Here is a 15,380-nt window from a genome sequence, read left to right as displayed (position 1 = left end):
TTTTCGTATTTCATTTCCTTTTTTGGTTGGGACTATGTTTTCTATAAAATAGGGTATGTAAACCTCATTTTTGGGGGTTAGACTTTATTGTAAACTTTTAGTTCTTGGTGTGTTCTTGGGAATTAACTTGCAAACAATAGCAATTTGATTTCCTATTTTTGGTTTATAAAGATTCTTTCTTTGAATTTCAATTGGAGATTCTGGGATTCTTCTACTTATTATGTAAGTTTATGAATTCTTCTTCTAAAAATATGAATTATGTTCTTGCTATTATTGTAACTAAATCCACAACTAGGGTTGTGGAAACCATGAGTGATTAACAAAGTATGAATAGTAACTAAGTAATTCTTGAATGGTCTTATTGCATGCATTGATAATTCTTTCGTCTAGAAGTCTTTTTAGCGATGCGCAACGTTAGAACTCACCTTGTTTCTAGTTGCCGGATCAAGGAGGTAGTTAATAAGAAAAAAATTATCAACAGAGATTTAGTGTGATACTATCTAATAGTCTATGTCAATTGGTGCGAGGGTGAAAACTATGTCATACGTTGATGTGATGTCTAATATGAGGTAAAGGTAAGGGTTAGTAAATTATACACACATAGCCGGACCAAGGTGCGGGGTGAAATTTTCTATTTGCCGGACCAAGGATTAAGGGATACATAACTTACCACTTTGCATGTGATACACTAGGAAGGGATTAATATTACTAGGATTACTATGTTATGAGCTTATGGGGAACACGCACACCCTAGTTTCTCTCTCTCATTGATAACAACTGAAGTTTGAATCTTGCTCACTTGTCCTCTAAACTACAATCAGTTATTTGTTACACAACCCCCCTCCCCCCCCTTTACTTAGTTGTCTCAAAAATAAGTTGACTAAACAAATATAATATTTAGTTAATTTTAAGTCTAAACCATATTCCTTGTGGGATCGACCACAACCTTCAAGTTGGATTGTTTACTTGATAACGATCTCTTATACTTCTTTAGGGAGGTGTAATTTGAGTGTATCAAATTTTGGCGGGCGCCGCTACTAGGGAATACGGCTTTTAGATTACCTTTAATTACATTATTGAACTTTAGTTAATTATTTCCTAATTTTACTTTTTCTTTTGTTTTTTTTCTCTTTGGTTCCTACTCTAGTGTATTCCAAGTACACGGAGTCAAGATGAACCACTGACTCCTTACGACCCAGAATTGAACAGAACTTTGTGAAGGATGAACAATCACGGAGTCCCAATCAATCCTATCGGAGGAAATCTAAGCGATAGAGTTGATATGCAGCCTCCTGGGGTTGATAATGAGAATGTTTAGGTTCAAGGTGAAAATCTACTGGGAGATGCATTGAGGATACACAATCCACCATAACCAATGTTGCGTGATAACTATAGGGTCGACTACAATACCGTTGAATTCGAAGAGCCTATTGTTCTACCTCCTCTACCTCTGGGGCATACATTCGTAGCGACTAGCAGTCTGATGCAGATGCTTACAGCGAGGGGTTTGTTCTCTGGTATGGCATCAAATAATCTGTATGTGCACATGGCCAAGTTGAGAAGTTCTTGCAAGAGTTGTATGGGTCGACCGAAATTGGACATGCATATCATTAGGTTGAGAGTCTTCCTTCTATCATTAACCGGTGATGCCGTTGTATGGTTTTCTGAACTTTTATATAAATCCATTCACACATAGGATCAATTACATAAGGTGTTCATGGAGAAGTACTTCACATTGTTAAAGAGGGTGAACCACAAATATAAACTCAACACATTCGTGGCACTACCTGGAGAGTCTATGAGTAGTTTGTGGGATAGGTTCACTACCTTTATCAGAAGTGTTCCAAACCACTGCATTGATGATGATTTGCTAAAGGAATATTTCTACAGGGGTCAGGATGACAATAGTAAGGTTGTGCTTGAAACTATCGCTGGAGGTTCATATGGTGAGTGCACTTTTGGGCAGATCACTGAGAAATTGGAGAAGATCTCCCGGAAAAACAAACCTTGGAGCACTCGAAAGTCAGACACTGGGAGGAGCACATTTGTAGTTCAATCTACACCCAAACAATTTACTGATGACATTTGTGAAGAGATGGCTCAGATGAGGACAAAACTGGGGTCGGTGTTGAAGCATGTGAACGGAGGTGCTGAAAAGGTAAATGATGTGAATTACTTGACTAGGAATCCACCACCGGTTGTTGAATGTTATTATGAAGATGATACTTATGCGGTAAACGATCAGACGGGGGGTTTTCGAGCCAACGCCCAAGGTTCCAACTCAGAAAATTGGCACCAAGGGCAAGGAAACCAAGGTCGTAACTATGGCAACTACAATCGATAGGGTTAATATGTCCGTGATGGGAACACGACCGCGACAACAACTACAATCGGAACAACTATGGCAACTGAACTGAGAAGGCTGACCCTATGTTCCTCCTCAAAATTGGGAATCTGGCACTAGGGAAGCTGGGGGTAGTGTGTCACGGATTGAGGATATGATGCAAAAGATGATGAAAAGGTTTTATTCGACTGATGAAAATGTGAAAGAGATGTGAAATGACTTGTCTGGTATTGGTCAATAAGTTGATGCCCATGCAGTGTCGATCAAGCAACTTGAGCAGCAGATGAATCAGTTGTCTACTACAGTAAACCCACGTCAGCCTGGCACACCTCCTAGCAAAACCATCCAAAATGCGAAGAATAATGGGCATTGTATGGTAGTCACAACTCGAGATGGTAAGCGGACCATTGATCCACCTATGCCGTCTGAGGTGGAAATTTTGGTTGAGAAAGATGATGAAGAGATTGAGGTTACTGGAGAGTCCAAGAATGCTACAGAAAAGGAAGCAGAGATAACCCAAAAAATTGCCCCAATGCCTAGACCTCCATCTCCATTCCCACAGAGGTTAGTTAAGACTAATGAAGAAGGGAAATACCGCAGGTTCATCACTATGTTGAAACAGTTGTCCATCAGTGTTCCGTTGATAGAAGCTTTGGAGCAAATGCCTGGGTATGTGAAGTTTATGAAAAATTTGGTGACAAAGAAAAGGGCCGTGAGATTTGAAGATGATGATTGGTTGCAACATTGCAATGTTATTGCTACAAGGTCCCTTGTGCTGAAGAAGGAGGATCATGGTGCCTTCACTATTCCATGTAACATCGGGTTGCTAGTATTAATCTAATGCGAAGGCGTTGTGCGATTTGGGTGCTAGTATTAATCTAATGCCATTGTCTATTTGCAAGAAGTTGGGTTTAGGGGATCCAAAACTGATCGCGATGCAATTGCTCATGGCTGATAGAACTGTGAAGAGGCCCATTGGTGTGCTCCAAGATGTACTAGTGAAATTGGATTCTTTTAGCTTTCCAGAGGATTTTGGGATACTTGATTGTGAGGTTGATTTTAAGGTTCCCATTATCCTTGGGAGACTATTCTTTGCCACTGGGCGCGCCTTGGTCAATATGGAGAAAGGAAAGATGAAGTTTTGATTGAATAGTAAATAGGTAACTTTCAACATCTGTAGATCCATGAAGCAGAGTAGTGAGCTCAAGTCAATATCAGTGGTGAATCTTATTGTAGAGAGTGGTTATGAGGTTTTTATTGAAAAGAGGATGGGTATTGATGCACTAGCAGCGGTAATGATGAATTTTGAGGGTGATCGTATTGAAGACATTGATGAATTGGTCGCTGCACTTGATAGGTTCAAATTCTGTTCAAAACCAAAGAGATTGGAATTAGACATGAAGAATCACGACTCTCCACCTGCTAGACTGTCTGTTTATGAGGCTCTGAAATTGGAGCTTAAGGCTCTACCATCACATTTGAGGTATGTATTCTTCGGGAGAGATGGTACTTTACTAGTCATCATTGCGGCAGATTTGAATGTGACACAAGTTCAGGCATTGGTTTCCGTGTTGAAGAGGATCAAGCAGGCTATTGGGTGGACTATTGCAAATATTATTGGGATCCCTCCTGACATTTGTTCTCATAAAATCCAACTCATGCCGGATCACAAGCCTAGTATTTAGCACTATAGAAGACTAAATCCACCTATGCAAGAGGTAGTGAAAAATGAAATCATTAAGTGGTTGGATGTTGGAGTTATTTATCCCATTTGCATATAGTATTTGGGTTTGTCCTATTTATTGTGTGCCCAAGAAAGGTGGGATGATTGTGGTTCTGAATGCGAGAAACAAACTTGTTCCGATGCAGCCCGTGACTAGATATAGAGTCTGCATGGACTACCAGAAATTAAATGCTTGGACAAAAAAAGACCACTTCCTTATGTCGTTCATGTATCAGATGTTGGACCTGGTAAGGGTTGGTATTGTTTTCTTGATGGTTATTCAGGCTACAATAAAATTTCCATAGCTCTGAAAGACCAAGAGAAGACCATTTTTACTTTCCCTTATGGGACTTTCGCTTTCAAATAGATGCCATTTGGGTTGTGCAATGCTCCAATGACCTTCCCGCATTGTATGATGTCGATATTTTCTGATATGGTGGAGGTCACTATTGAGGTATTTATGGATTATTTCTCTGTGGTAGATGCCTCTTTTGATCATTGTTTACACCATTGACCGAATTACTTAAACGGTGTGAAGAATGCAATCTTGTGCTTAATTGGGAAAAGTGCCACTTCATGGTGAAAGAGGGGATAGTTCTGGGTCATCGAATTTCTGAGAAGGGTATTGAGGTTGATAGAGCGAAAGTAAAGGTAATAGAAAAGCTTCCACCACCTATCTCTGTTAAAGGTGTTAGAAGTTTTCTTGGGCATGCAGGTTTCTATAGGAGGTTCATCAAGGATTTCTCCAAAATTGCACATCCATTGTGCAAACTGCTCGAAAAGGAGTATAAGTTTGATTTTGATGATGCTTGTCTGATAGCATTTGGAGAGTTGAAGGAGAAGTTGGTTACTGTACCTATCATTATTGCACTGGATTGGGGACAATTATTTGAGGTAATGTGTGATGCGAGTGAAATGGCGCTTTGTGTGGTATTGGGACATAGGCGAGAGAAGATTCTTCATCCTATTTACTATGCTAGCAAAGCTCTAAATGTGGCTCAAAAGAACTATACAGTGATTGAACATGAACTTCTTGCGGTGGTTTTCGCATTCGAGAAATTCTGATCCTACTTGCTTGGTAATAATGTCATAGAACATGCTGATCATTCTGCATTGAGGTATTTGATGGCTAAGATGGATGCAAAACCGACGTTGATTAGATGGGTGTTGTTGCTACAAGAGCTCGACTTTGAGGTGAAAGATAGAAAAGGGACAGAAAATCAGGTTGCCGATCACTTGTCTAGATGGGAGGAAGAAGCTATGCTCAAGCTAGGAGATGGGGCTGAAATTAATGATGCTTTTCCAGATGAACATGTATTGGCTGCTTCTCATGATCTGATTCCTTGGTTCGCAAACTTTGCTAATTACTTGGCATGTGATTTGGTGCCATCGGATTTGCCGTTTCACCAAAGGAAAAAGTTTATGCATTATGTGAAGAAGTTCTTTTGGGATAAGCCTTATTTGTACCGTAGTTGTGCTGATGGGATTATTTGTCGCTGTGTGCCCGAGGTTCAGATGTTGATTATACTAGATGTGTATCACTCATCACCTGTTGGTGGGCATCATAGTGGTATTCGGACTGAGCATAAAATTTTGTAGTGTGGGTATTACTGGCCTACCGTCCACCAAGATGCTCATGATTTCGCCAAGTCTTGTGACCGTTGCAAAAGAGAAAGAGGTATTTCAAAGAGGAAAGAGTTTCCTATGAATCTGATATTGGTGATAGAGTTATTTGATGTATGGAGCATTGATTTTATGGGTCCATTTGTGAGTTCACATGGGATGAAGTTTATTCTTATTGTGGTTGATTATGTGTCTAAGTGGGTGGAAGCAATTGTGCTTTCCAACAATGAAGGTAAAAGTGTCAGCGCATTCCTGAAAAAGAATACCTTCTCCAGTTTTGGTACACCTAGGGCGATTATCAGCGATGAAGGTTCCCACTTCTGTAATAAGTTGTTCAAGGCGCTACTTGAGAAGCATGGTGTCCGCCAAAATGTAGCCACTCCTTACCATCCATAGTCTTTTGGGAAAGTTGAAGTGTCCAACAGAGAGATCAAGCAGATTTTGGCTAAAACTGTGAATACGAATAGAACCGATTGGTCAAGGAATCTTGATGATGCTCTATGGGCCTCTCGCACTGCATTCAAGACTCCCATAGGTATGTTCCCCTACAAACTTGTATATGGGAAGTCTTGCCATTTGTCGTTAGAGCTAGAGCATAAGGCGCATAAGGCTATGTAAGCGCTAAAGAAGCAAAATTTGGATTGGGGCGCCGTATCGAATCAGAGAGTAAATGACATGAATGCGCTTGATGAGTTCCGCTTAAGAGCCTTTGAAAGTTAAGCATTGTACAAAGAGAAGATGAAGAAGTATCATGATCAAAAGATCGAAAAGCAAGAATTTGTTGTGGGTGATTAGGTGCTTCTATTCAACTCTAGGTTGCGTTTGTTTCCTGGCAAGATTAAGTCCAAGTGGACCGAGCCATTCATAGTGATGCAAGTGTTCCCACATGGAGCGGTTGATCTCAAAAACAATGAGGGAACAAGGTTCAAGGTGAACGGGCAAAGGATCAAGGTCTATCTAGGAAAAGAGGAAAATGTGCAAGAAGTGGTTGAGGCCTACTATCTTGATGAAGTCTAAGTAATCAAGAGGCATGCGTTGTGCCGCGACGTTAAATCAAGCGCTGCTTGGGAGGCAACCCAAGATGTACAATCTAGCCAACTATAAGTTTTTCTTTTCGATTTAAGAGTTTTCTTTGTTTATTTCATTCTATGTAATTCTTAATATTGGTAGTTTGTTTATGTTTTTGTGTTAGCTAGATAAAGCATACGGTCCGTGTCTAAAAAGTGTCCAAAAATGTAAAAAGAAAGTCCTAATAGTTACTACATGTGCAGGGATGAAAAGCAAAATATGTAGAAAAAAGTCTATTGTAGAGGTCTACAGACCCCATCGACGTTCTGTGGTTTCATCCACGGACTGTGAATGGTGTCCATAGGCCCTAAGTAAGTTTTCATTTTATTTTTAGTACGGAGTGACCCACGGACCCAACCCACAGTCCTTAGGTTGACCCATAACACGTAGATAGGGTTTCATGGGTCCATAGTTAGGGTTTTGTCGTCCCGATCCAGACCCCTTTCTAATAAAACTCTTCATTTTTAAATTCTTCCCCCACTTCCCATATTCCCTCCTAACCGTTTCTAACCCCTCCAAATCCCATAACTTCCACATTCTATCCCCAAAATCACTCCCATCTCCCATACATATCATCCCTCTTACCATATTCCCATTCCTCTCTCTCTCCCAAATCTGATCACTCCCATTTTTCCCTTCCCAAGAAGAGTTCAAGGACTAGGTTCGGTGTCACAAAGATCTAAGGAGTCTTAACATCACACTATCACCCACTTCCATTACTTGTAAGGTAAACGATTTCAACATAACTCTGAATCTCGATATTCATTGTTCAATATATGAAGTCATGAAGTGGATCTTGACCTTGGGTTATTTTTGTATGAAAATTCATGATAAACAATAGTTAGAAACACCCTTGGGACAATAGAAAATGATTGTGTTGTCTTTGTAATCAAATAACTTTGGGTAAATAGTCTGAAAGGTAGTTTCGACTTAGGGTTCCTAGTTTTGTATGCAATAAATGTTAAATAATGAGTAATCGGAACCCTAGGGATGACAAACTATCATAAATTTTGTTGAAATCCATGATTAGGCTTAGGTTGGTTGTTCGAATTGTTGAAAAAATGGTTTACATGTGAAACATGTCTGATACCTGGCACAAATCTGACCCACGAGACCCCGTCTACGGATAGTAAATCAGGTCTGTGGGTCGGTTGCACATGGAAATTCCACTAATTGTAGAACCACGAAGGTGGACTACGGTCTGTAGGTCAACCTACAGACCATTCTGCACATTCGTGGTTCCCATTAGAGCCCAACTTTTTGGGACCTCTGACTTACGGAGTGGACCCATGGACCGTAGGTCAACCTATGGACTGTAGGTCAACCTACAGAGCTTAGGTCAACCTACGGACCATAGTTACCCACCATAGTGGGCCACTAATACCACTTTACAAAAAAAATTAGTTTTTGTTTTTGTTTGTTCTCTATTTTAAAAAATTTTGAGTGTGTTATAGGTTTATCTAGGTAGTAATTCTTCCTCCACAGGAGCAATGACTCCTAAGAGAACTCCGACTTACGTGTCAAGGGGTAAGTCAAGGCCCATGGCCCCAACATTAAGGCTGATTGATGAAGACACTGATGCGGAGACCAACCTCACTTATGTCCCACCTACTATAAGGACATCCCCAACTACACCTCGTACTACCCATAATCAAAACTAGTGGGTGGTTCCCGACGTAGTCACTGCCTCCAAGTCCGATAAGGAGGATACACTGATTGGTTCACTGGCTGGTTCTGCTTCCGGCTATGAGTCTGCCTCTGTTTTCGGGTCTGGGTACAAGTCTGCATCTGGGTCAAGTTCACATGGTAGGGTTGCCTCGTCAGATTAGGTTACTAGTGAGGGGAGCGTTCCAGTACCACCAGACAACGAGCCTGCTGCAGTTGCTGAGGTGCCAAACCGGTGGTGTGTCCATGGTCATTGGCAAATATACAGGGATGCTATGATGATCATTGATAAGGAGAGGATGACTCGTTCAGTCTCTGATGAGCGTCGGGTTCTCACAGGTAGCCTGCACACCGTGCCCGCGATTCATGAGCTTTTCAAGAGACACAGGTGCAAGTGGATGGCCCATAGCCCAGGGTCTTACAACGAGGAGATCGTGCAGGAGTTCTATGCTTTCTACGCAGCCACTCTCTGAGGTTCCATAGAAAGACGGGCCAACCCCGCTGCCCAGCCTCCACTCACAGCTACACTAGTTCGTGGGTTCTCAGTTGACATCACGAATGTTACTATCTGCTAGTTCCTTTATGGCCTAGGCCACACTCGAGCGATCAACACGGGTGAGTTTGATTATCGTTGGGACATAGTAAGGAGTGGGGCATTCCAGCAGAATGTGGAGCAGAAGGGGAGTTAATTGCGCTGGTTGGCCCTTCACCTTGCCACAGACGGAGAGTGCACCGAGTGGGTCAGCATCCCGAGTTTAGGTATCAAGAAGGCCACGTTGACTTTTGTGGTCAAATTCTTCTAGTTATTGGTACGAAACAGGGAGTCTCCTACGTAGGCAGACAATGTTCTCACTTGGGACCGCACAATCATGGTGGCAGCCCTAGTTGTTGGATTAGAGATGGTTTTTTCCCACATGATCATTACAGAGATTCACGAGAGGCCCTCAAGGCCACCACCACTTACCCCTTTCCATGCCTCATCTTTCAGTAGTGCAGAGATTCTGGAGTGCCGCTCTAGCATTGTGATAAGTTGATCCAGGAGACAAAGACCTTGAATATAGGCCTGATTCGAGATGAGGTGAACATGGCGGAACCACAGAGAGAGCCGCAGGTTGAGGTACCTCCATTGGGAGTAGACTTAGTTGCCAATATGAAGTAGATGCAGGGTGATGAGCCTGCCCCTCCAGCCCCCACTAAGGATGCTCCAGCCGCCCATTCTCCGGCAGCCAGTCAGGCCCATAGCTCTTCCAGTACCACACCCTCTTCAGGGTCTATTGTTGTGCCCTTATTAGGCTTTGGATGCAACATTCTATTGATGAGTCCATGACGAGGGTAGAGCAACGGATGGAGTAGATGATGGACTGAAAGGTTCAGGCCGTTCACCAGCGACTTGATGCTTTCGAGCTATGAGTATTAGACCGACCAACACCCACTACTAATGTTTACGCCTTCCATAAAGAGCTAGCTAGCCTCTGGGAAGATATTGACGCCCTTTTGGCTTCACAAAAGACTGAGCCCGAGTGGCCCCCATAACACTGGTCGATGATATGTTGTTAGATGCTCTATTCCGGGATGGGATGCCTCTACCTCCCTCTACCTATTATGCTGGGAAGCGCTCCCGCTTTAGTCGGTCTTCTGAGGACACTGAGGATGAGAGAGCTCGCAAGAGGAGGCTCGGAGGGCGTCTATAGTTGATGAGGAGACACGCCAGCAACGGGCTATGAAAGTTGGTGTTGATGCCTTGACCAGTGTGAGCACCACTGATGGTGCGGTGAGAGTGGCTGAGAGCACTACTGAGGGTGCTGTGACAGTTAATGAGGGCACAACTGAGGCTGACCCAAGGGTTGATCCAGCGTGCTCCGAGAAACCGGACCCGCCCTCTTATTGATAGGTCTTCGGCGCTATGCGCCACATGTTTGCTTCACCCAATATTTTCTCTTTAATTTTTGGGCATTGGGGACAATCGCACTATATTTTTTTGGGGTGGGGTAAATGGATTGTGAGTGATAGGGTGAAGTCTGAGTAACCCAACTCATAATCCTCTCTGGGGGTTTTCTTTCCTGTGTTCTGATGAGTCCACAAATTGGACTCATTTAGGGCTTTATTTTAATAGAAATAGTGTCTTTGAATGCTTGTTTTGTCTCAATACCTGATTAAAATGCTTACTTCGGCACAAAACGGAGCAAAAAGGGCTGAAAAGAACAAGAAATGAAAGACTGCGGCTCGCCGAGTCCAACTTGGTAAGTCACCGAATTGACATGCACCGCCCTTTGATCCAGTACGCGAAGCCTTGAAGGAAGTGGATCGAAAGGCGAGGAAAGGAGCAGTTGGCAAGTCGTCGATTAGTTCCGTGAAGCAGTACTGTACCACCCAATTATCCAGAATATGAGGATGCTGAAGGCAAGACACTAAAGGTGATGCGCTGATTAAAGGGCAGATCGCCGAGTTCATCGGCGATCTCGACTAATGTCGCCGAACGATCCTCCGCAGCACAATCTGTGAAAACTATAAATACTAGTTAGAGTTGTATTCTTAGGGTGGAACATTGTAGAGTAAAAAATATTATTAATCTATAGTATTTTTCTGTACTTTTCTCTCAAGTGTGGAGAGGGTTTTGTGAAGACTTGAAGAAAGGAGTTCATCTTCCCCAAGTTGGAAGTGGGTCTTCTTTATTCTTCTTTCATAGCTTAATTCAAGGTTTAATTTCTTATACCCAGTTGATTTCTTTATCATGTTAGGTATAATTTCTTATTTCTTGATGTGTGGCTAAAAAAACCCCGTTCTTTGGGTGTGATTTAGCAAATATGGGTTGATATTCTTGTTGGGTCTAGAGCTTGCAGATAGGTTAGATGTATTTTAATGGTTATTTCACCTAGTGGTTGTGGTTTAATCTAAAGGGTTTGTAGTTGCAAATACAAAGCCACCCATGTGTTTTTGGCTTGCCTGAGAAGGAGGTCGTGAAACCAAAACCACTAGATTGATGGCCTTAGGAGTGGGTCGACATGAGGTTCAACCCGAGAGGGTGAGCCCTAGTCCGATATCCTTACACTCAGCTCGAGAGAGTGAGTGGGGTAAGACGTAGGCTGGTCTTAATGCGGCAAATGGGTGTCCGAGAGGAATGCATTTGAAACGGGGTAAGTTCCCCGAGAGGGAACTTATTTCCATTGAAAGCTTAGCCTAGTCACTATTGTCTTGTAAATTTCCTATTGAAAACATGTACCCAACGATTTATCTCAACTTGTATTGCGGTCATATCCCAAGAACCTTCCCCATACTTGATTTTCTTGTTTATTTTGTTGTTTTATCACTTGTTACAAAACCCCTTTTGATATTTGACACTTCTGTGTCACCCCTTTAAATTTACAATGTATTTTTATCGCAAATGTTTTTAGCTACGACTAATTCAAACGAAATTCTAATTAGCTACTAATTCGCATAACTGCTCCCTTGGGACACAAACCCAACCCTTGGTTGGGTTACTATAATATCGACGATCGTAGACCCTCGATTGAGGTTATTTCCTTTCTCATTGATGGCTGAGGCGTGCAAGTGGTTAGCCGAGTTTCCACGTAACTCAATTACTTCGTTGGAGGAGTTGGTGAATGCATTCAATGTGCGATTTTTCTCTCCCTCAAAGATGATGACTATCCGGGATAGCATCCAAAGCTTTAAGCAACTGAATGGCGAACCTCTGCACGAAACCTGGCTCAGATTTAAAAAACCGGTGCAACAATGCCCAACACATGGTCTTCCTGACAATGTGCTACTTCAATACTTCTACCGGAGTCTAGACTCGGTAAACAAGGGTGTAGCTGATCAACTCTCACCCGGAGGCTTAATGCACCAACTATACGCAGTGGCAGTTCAACTCTTTGATGGTATGACGACCATCAACAGGGCGTGGTACACCCGCGAAGATCAAGTCTCACCGGTCACATTTCAGCTATCTAAGGAGAAGGTTGAAAAAGAAAATGAGAGAGATCAAAATATGGCTAAGATCATGACACAACTTGATATTCTATCCAAAAATGTCATGGGGACTAGTACCCGTGATGTCAATGTTCTGGGGGTCGGGTGCGCAATTCCTGAAGAGGCAAGTTTCAACGCCTTTTATAATGAAGAGGTAAACTTCCAAGCCAACCAAGGTGGTGGTTATCGATCAAACTACCCAAGGCAGGGTGGAAATCAAGGTTGGGTTAGAGACGAAGGATGGAAGGATAGAGAATGAAGAAACTGGATGATTTCTACAAGCCACAAGCTTAAGGAGTTGTAGTCTTAGGGTGGAACATTGTAGAGTAAAAAATATTATTAATCTATAGTATTTTTCTGTACTTTTCTCTCAAGTTTGGAGAGGGTTTTGTGGACACTTGAAGAAAGGAGTTCATCTTCCCCAATTGGAAGTGGGTCTTCTTTATTCTTCTTTCATAGCTTAATTTTTTATACCCCATTGATTTTTTTATCATGTTAGGTATAATTTCTTATTTCTTGATGTCTTGCTAAAAAAACCCCATTCTTGGGATGTGATTTAGCAAATATTAGTTGATATTCTTGTTAGGTCTTGCTTGCTGATAGGTTAGATGTATTTGAATGGTGATTTCACCTAGTGGTTGTGGTTTAATCTAGAGGGTTTGTATTTGCAAATACAAAGCCACCCATGTGTTTTCGGCTTGCCCAAGAGCGAGGTCGTGAAACCAAAACCACGAGACTGATGTCCTAAGGAGTGGGTCGACATGAGGTTCAGCCTGAGAGGGTGAGCCCTAGTCCCATATCCTAGCACTCAGCTCGAGAGAGTGACTGGGGTAAGGCGTAGGCTGGTCTTCATGTGGCAAATGGGTTTTCGAGAAGAACGTATTTGAAACGGGGTAAGTTCCCCGAGAGGGAACTTTTTTCCACTTAAAGATTAGCCTAGTCACTATTGTCTTGTAAATTTCCTATTGAAAGCATGTACCCAATCAGTTATCTCGACTTGTATTGCGGTCACATCCCAAGAACCTTCCCCACACTTGATTTTCTTGTTTATTTTGCTGTTTTATCCCTTGTTACAAAACCCCTTTTGATATTTGACACTTCTGTGTCACCCTTTTTAATTTACATGTATTTTATCGCAAATGTTTTTAGCTACGACTAATTCAAACGAAATTCTAATTAGCTACTGATTCTCAAAACCGCTCCCTTGGGACACGACCCCAACCCTTGGTTGGGTTACTATATTATCGACGATCGTAGAGACTCAAACCGTATGATAGTGTCGTTGGTCATGATAAGCATCATGTTCTTTTACCCCAAGAGACTGTTTTAATTTCTGTTGAACCGGCATGTGTTAGAATTGTATGTGTAGAAGTATGAGAAAAAATGAAGCATGATGGCATATTCAAGATTGAAAAATGATACTAGTCCAAAATTTGTGATATGTGCTAAAATTCGTAGGCTAGAATGAGTTGAATGTGTTGGCTCTGAGTAGGACATGATAAAGAACCAATTTGATCTCATGGCTTAAGCTAAAAGTTGAACTAGGTAATCTAATAATGAAACAAAGGTGCCAAGAGTGTGTGAGGATAGTTGAATGTTTAGACAGTTTTGTGCCAATCTAGAACTTGCCCCATTGGTCCTGTTAGGATAATCTAGGCTAGAAGTTGGGAAGTGATCATAGGCCATTGTTCAAATTAGTCCACTTAATCCTAAAATGATCTAACCAAATGGTAGCATTATTCCCTTTTGATCCAAATATTTGAGCCTAAAATTGACTATTTCTTTTAATTCACCTAACTCAACTTCCCTTCATATATTGTCATAGCCCCAGTCCCTCCTTGGACATGTGCACCTTGACTTAGGCCCAAAGCCTAAGTTGAGGGTGGCTAGGCCAAAAGTTACCTTGATATTGGTCCTGGTCCGACATCGGACATTGTGCAAGTCAAGTCAAGTCAAATTGTCCATAGCTTTAAAGTGTCAAATTTAGACCTAAGGGGGAGATGACAAGATGAGAAATCAAGTCAAGTGTTTGAGAGTAAGATAGTAATGAGTTCCAAAGAGTATGGGAGATGTCCTTTCGGAGGTCCTTTTAGTAATAGAGTGATGTTAGAAAGAGGAGGTTGATGCTCTTCTCATGATGATGGTGGTGTGATAATTCCATCTGAGGTTATAAAAGAGGAGGATGAGGTTTTACTATGAGAAATAGTTAAATGAGAGCCTTTAGTTGGTTCCGAAGAAGTTGGTTAGTAGGAGTCCATGGAGTTGTTAGATTAGTAAGCTTGAATGTGGTGTTGTTAAACTTTAGGTGGTTCTTGATATGAGCCCAATGTGGTGGTAAAGAGTAATAGTTTTGGATTGAGATTCCCTATAGAGAGGTATAGAAATCGAACCTAAGGATTTGGGTTAAGCTTGAATATAGTTAGACTATACCAATAGACTCAGACCTTAGTAAGAGTAACCCCATTCCATATCCAGTTGTCATTCGAGGATGAATGATCCAAAAGGGGGAGATATTGTAACACCCCAGAAAATTTATTAGCTAAGACTTGAACCATCCTTCATAGTGAGTAAGTTTTTACCAAGGAATTTAAAATTTTCGTAAGTGTTAAGGTCACTAGATGTAGCACCTTGTGTTCCAAAAAGAACTAGAAAGAATTCATTGAAGTCATTCCTAAGTTCTTCTATGTTTTGGGTCAACTTCAAATGAACATAACTCTCACTACGGATGATTTAGGTGTGACATAAGATGTAAAATGAAAGGTCTTCGATTTATCTTTCCAACACCACCGATTTTGCTAAGTTTCGAGTTTGGATGAGTGAGATATGTCATTTTAAAGTCAGGTTGTCCAAATAAGGAAAGTTACCCGAAAATAGTAAGGGGTATTTTGGTTTTTTCCTTACCCAGTCAGATTTAATTCGTTTTTGGTGAGGTTTTAGGGGTCTAATTTGATTTAGTTCAGTTTAATAATCCTAATATACGCCTAGGGT

The 15,380-nt window shown here is 41.7% G+C and overlaps 1 protein-coding gene and 1 pseudogene across 1 annotated transcript in view; one reads left to right on the top strand and one right to left on the bottom strand.

Annotated features, from left to right (window-relative positions):
• The window catches only part of LOC125871851 (uncharacterized), a 553,480-nt gene that overhangs the window by 513,106 nt on the left and 24,994 nt on the right, over positions 1 to 15,380 (bottom strand). The gene's annotated exons all lie outside the window — the stretch shown is intronic.
• On the top strand, positions 1,718 to 10,311 carry LOC125869786 (uncharacterized; annotated as a pseudogene).

The sequence above is a fragment of the Solanum stenotomum genome, chromosome 7 (genome assembly GCF_019186545.1).
Source record: "Solanum stenotomum isolate F172 chromosome 7, ASM1918654v1, whole genome shotgun sequence".
NCBI classification, from domain to species: Eukaryota; Viridiplantae; Streptophyta; class Magnoliopsida; order Solanales; family Solanaceae; genus Solanum; species Solanum stenotomum.
The sequence above is the reverse complement of the archived record's forward strand: the minus strand, read 5'-3'. Positions and strand labels throughout refer to the sequence as shown.